Raw genomic sequence first — 5,564 nt, 5'->3', positions numbered from 1 at the left:
GGTGCTCCAACTCGAGCCGTCGCTCGTGGGCTTGTTTCTAGGTGGCTTTCGCTCAACTCTTGCAAGATGGGCTGGGCGGGAATCGAACCAGGGTCTCCGGAGTGTGAGACGGAGACGCTACCATTGAGCCACGAGTACTTTTTTTTTCTTTATTTATTGAGCCACGAGTACGATGCTTCAAAGTGGTACAAAAGCGCCTCTAGTGAATGCGGTGTTGCCTTAGAAGCGAGCTGTTTCTAAGGCTCAGGCGTGCGTCGCTTGCTTAGGCGCACATTTCGTTGCCGCGCCGAACGCTGCGTTGCTCGACGCTCACCGCGTCCAATGCGGGGCGCGTAGTCGCTGTGCCGTAGCCCATTGTCTTACACCCCTTGGCGGGTCGACGGGAACGCTGTCGCGTTCCACTCTTGAAGGCGAAGCAGAGTAACGCATGAGCTGTTTCTTCGTCTAGCCGAACCAAATATAGCCAAGCAACAGCAGTTCACCAGGCTAAACAGTTCAACAACTAAAATAAAGGATAGTATGCTTCGCATCCTGGGCTTAACCTTAGCTAAGCCACAGCCATTTTTTTTTTGGTGGGATGGGGGCGGGGGAAAGGGAAACATGTATACAGGGTGTCGTAACTATCATGCACCACCCTTATGAAAATATGAGATGAGTTTCACATGAAAGTCTGACGAGTTTTGACATCACAGCCATTAGACTTTCTGATGAGTTTCTTTGGAATTTTCTGATGTATTCCTAATGTCATTCTATAACATATTGGCCACCGTCTTTCTGTAGAACTCTTGACGAGTGCTTTTCTTGTGAGCATGAAATGTCTTCCTAATGTGCGCTCCAAAGCAGTTTTCTTGTGACTTTCTCACGTCTTCCTAGCGAATCTCTAATGAGCTTATACATTAGACTGCCGGTGCTTGTATTACTCCTATAACAAAATTGGCCACCACGTGTGGTAACATTTTCTCATGTGTCCCAATGGCAGTCAGACCTTATTTAAAAATGTTACCTGTGCGTGACTATCTTTGGTGCTATATATATGCAGCCTGTATGCATATATGTCCAGTGAAGATGCAGCACTTCTGACATGTACATGGGCCCTACATATGCTGCATGTTAGACATTACTCAACGAAAGAAATTTAACAAAAACATTTATTGGGCATATCAATGCTTCCTTAAATGCAGAAGGAGGTTAAATGAAAGGAAAACACAGTATCAGCCTGGTTACAGATGTGATATCTCCCTTTCATTTAATCTCGCTACTTATCACTGAGGAGAAGCTGTTCTTGAGGTGGAGTGTCGTCATCTTGAAGTAAGTGCATGTGTACCCTGCATGGTAGAAAGGACAGATAATTAACAAAACTTGGCAATCAACCACAGAAATACACGCTGTATCACTTGCTGCAGAACGGTCTGGAGACGTTATAGCTAGTTCTGCGAAAAATTTATGTGGTGTCGGTTCACACAAAGTTGAGGAACCACTGTGTGGCCTTTGGGTGCAGCAGTAACTACAGTAAGCAGAAATTGCTCTTGGCTGAACAAATGTGCAACATGGATCAGCTGTGGCGTGTGTACATGTCGTGAACTACTTCAGCTATATTGGTTTCCACTTGACAAAGGACAGCAGTGTCTGTGGATTGCTAGCGTGAATGAGAAATTCTCACTAATTACTTGGCATGGAAATGAGCGTAGGAGTGTTTGTGTATGGGCAACCCAATGCATCCCAGAGACATCCAAGTGCCAGTCGTTATAGAATATTTGCATCAGCTACGGGCACAGTTCTCATACATTCCAAGCCTACTATGTCATGCATGTGCTGGCCTCCTGAATGATGGCATATATCCCATTCAAGAAATACACCACACCATGTCTGGGGTTTTTTATCATTTACACCCGAGCACTGCTTTCAGAGGGAGGGCACAAGTTGAAAAACAAATGCGTAGAAGCATGACAAACAAGCTTGCATAAAAATAATTTAATAAATAAGCATGGTGGTTGCTATGCCACGTCATTAGAGAGTATTCCTCTTTGTCATGCAATCATAATGAGCGTCGACTGACACACGTCCCATTTTTGGCTGTGGTATTCTTCACTGATTTTGTTGTATCAGTTGGTTGCCATAGGCGAACGAAACAGATAAACAAGCTAAATCCAGTGCACAGCTTGTCGTGTCAATGCATGGTCAAATAAGACGAGCACACTGGTCCTTTGAGTGAATTATGGTGCTCTCCTAGGCGCATGCTGAGGCACCGGCTAGTCAGCGTGCCCGATGTACATTGGACCAAATATGCACGTGATCAAAAGAGTAGCCTACATTAACCCTGAAAGATACGAGACAAATTTTGGGTATTTTTAACTAAGCAAGCCTCCAATGCCTGGGTGCCTTTGTCAATTCACTTGTGGACTGCAATGCACGTATATTTTCAGCAAAAATAAATTAGGCAGCATATGCACAACAGTCATGTTGTATGGTCTCCCTTCCCTCGCTGCGCAAATTTTGTCCTCAAAAGTTACATGAACTGATTGAATTGAAAAGTGAATCGAGAAACGCAAGGAGGCAAGCGAGGCTTGCTTGGTTAAAGGTAGCACCAAATTTGTCCAGTGCGTGTCAGAGGCACTGTGCTGTATTCCTTTCACATGTGGTCAAATGTACATAGCGCAGACTGGCTGGTGCCTAAATATGTACCTGTGAGATCACCATATTTCATTCAAAAGACCAGTATGCTCGTCCGACTTGGCCACACATATCTGCAATGGGGCTTCAGGCCAGATTAGGATTGTTTATCTGTTTTCACCCATGGCTCAAAATTGGCAAGAGAAATCAGTCAGGCGCACCACATAAATAACAATAAGTGTGAGCCAGCCCCCATTATCAATGCATGAAGAAAGGCATCCTTTGTAGATTACAAGGGATAGAAATTAGTCTGTGCCTATTTACTTCTTTTTATGCAGACACCATTTACCATGATTTTATGCCTGTGAATTATAACTTCTGCCACCCCTCTCAAATTAACTGGTGCACAACACAAGTGCACATCCAGTGCTATTTTTGTTAGTCCTTCCAACAACTTAAACAGTCAGTTGTTAGCCAAGGTCATGTTGCATAGTCTCCCTTCTCTCACTGCGTAAATTTTGTCCTGAAATGTTACATGAACTGATTGGTAAATTCAAATGGACACTACAAGTTTCGCCGAGTGGACACATCTGGTTCTCAGAAATGCACAAAAACAGTGATGGGTATCTGTTGGCATCCTGTAGTGTGTGCAAACTAACTGTGACATTGCTGCAGTAAACACACTCACAACTGCTACAATGCCCACCAGCATGAATAAGGGCAGCTTGCTAAGAAAAGAATACGAAGAAAGTGAGAGAAAAAATAGAAAGCTTACCAGAAAACACCTCACTACTTAAGTAACTGCAGCACAATGAATACTGGCCTTCCTATTTCATTTCAAGAAATTCTAGTTCATCAAATGTGTATTTGCCAGTGACAGTTATTCTGAGAACAAGACAGACATGATTGTAAATATCAATGTTAAACAATGGTAGGCACACTGCGTGCTTAGACCTGTGACATATATGGCACACTACACTTCGAATTCTTACATGGACAAAAACAGCACATGTGTGTATCATAAGCAGAAAGGAAAACAGGGAAATATGGGCTACAGCATAAGAAACAGTTCCAAACAAATAAAACCAAGATAAAAAGAAACATACTGTGTAATAGGCAAAAATAAAATGGACTTGCAGCCAAGCAATTGATGCGAGAAAAATACTAAACGTCAGGACATGCGACGTGTAGTTTTAACAGAACAAGATAATGTGTGCATAATATCTACAAACACAAATAAGCAGCAAGTGGAATGATGTTGCAGAAATATTTAGCCTATTTAGCAAGATGCATTAAGTAATATGTCGATACACTTATCCACTAATGATACCGAGATCCTACTTTTGTGAACACGTACACTTAAAGCATACCTGACATATCCATCCAGATTACACGCCGTGTTGCTGCAGCCATGGCCACGGGTTATGTGGACACTGTTGTGGGTCACGGCTTCACCACTACAAAGAGAATTCTGTGTTAACTTATAGCTGTGGCACAGTAAGACTATCACATAGTGAACACATGCAAGGAGCATGTAAAAACAGTCATGAAAACAATGCATGCACTGGTGCAGGGTGGCAACCGAGCACAAAGTCAAAGTTACTGATGAATGTCACGATAACAGGGACCCCTTCAACAAGGCAAAATTTCACACGCAGGAGCAGCAGCGCATTACATGAATGTTTGTTTACATAACGATTCTAGAGTTTCTTTCATAACTTTAAGTAACTATCCCTTGTAATGTTTACTTACGTCGAAGTTATGGCAACACCCCTTCAAAACAAACCTGTACTAGTAGCACGCTGTGATTGCTTACATTTTTTTTCCCCAATACTGCTCGTAAATCGAAAACCTTGTAAGCAGAGATTATCTACAACGTCGAATCATTTATAAGCGAGGAACCGTCATAGCAGTAAGAATCGGTCAAGAGGTAGATGAGTCGTTATCATGCGACTTCAGCAGAAAAACGGGAGCTCACGCACAAGCGCGCATGATGAACACGATTATTTCTGAACGTAATCTTTCTCATCAGAAGAAAACGCTTATCAAGATTTTCAATTCTGCATTATGGCAATTAATTCGCGCAACTAAACTCTGACACCCAGCAAGCATCGGCATAGGTTTCACTGTTGTCGTGGGAGTTCTCTTTCCTACGTTCGCAAGGCACCCTATGCCCACACGAGAAGCACGCACAACACGTGTGTAGTTAGCAAGCACGGTTACTCACCTTTTGAACGGCCCGACGCGGTCGAAAAGCGCCCTCCAAGTTGCCAGTGCTTCGATGCTACTCCCAGCAGACATACCGGTGCATAGTGGACGAGCAGTGGCACGCTAACAACACGCATTATTTCTTCGCGACGTCCACCCAACTTTCCACGACAACCAGAGACAAAGGGAACGCACTCCACAGCATGAACATCGTTGGTCCACATTTCGCTGGCGCGCCACGCACACGGCGAGTTTGCAGCGAGACACAAGTTGTCTGTGGCGCTTATGCGCACGCGAACTAAGTCACATTTGTTTACAGCAAACACAAAAACACACGATCTAACAAGCACATCGTTGCAGCTCGCACACCCGACCGACTCGAAAAAAGAGCGACAGGCTGATTGGATTGGATTGGATAGGAAACGGGACGGTAGGTGGCGCCACGAACAGGTCGGTTGGGGCCAGCCAATGTCTCGGCTAGCGTCATCTGAGGATTTGTGCGGCTGCCTAATTGCGCATAGCTGTTGCAAGACAAAGAGAACCAAAGATAAGTCTATATTGTAAGCTATAGCTTGGCATAGAAAGAAATTCTATAACGCATTTTCAATTTGAATCGCTTCGGCTATCTGCAGCCAGCAAAAGCATGGCCTTCGAGATCCGAAAATGTTAACCCTTTAGAAAGCCGTTGCGGTGACGCTATTCGAACGATTTTCACTTCAGTTACCTCTCATAAAAACCGTGAATTA

General features: G+C 43.9%; 1 long non-coding RNA gene across 1 annotated transcript; it reads right to left on the bottom strand.

Moving 5' to 3' along the window:
* Positions 1-1,129: 1,129 nt before the first annotated feature.
* On the bottom strand, positions 1,130-5,200 carry LOC135913967 (uncharacterized). Its single transcript, XR_010568179.2, has 3 exons — positions 4,838-5,200; positions 3,981-4,067; positions 1,130-1,325 (listed from the first exon to the last, which is right to left on the bottom strand). It is a non-coding gene; the product is annotated as an uncharacterized lncRNA (long non-coding RNA).
* Positions 5,201-5,564: the final 364 nt, after the last annotated feature.

Source organism: Dermacentor albipictus, chromosome 5, assembly GCF_038994185.2.
Source record: "Dermacentor albipictus isolate Rhodes 1998 colony chromosome 5, USDA_Dalb.pri_finalv2, whole genome shotgun sequence".
NCBI classification, from domain to species: Eukaryota; Metazoa; Arthropoda; class Arachnida; order Ixodida; family Ixodidae; genus Dermacentor; species Dermacentor albipictus.
The sequence above is the reverse complement of the archived record's forward strand: the minus strand, read 5'-3'. Positions and strand labels throughout refer to the sequence as shown.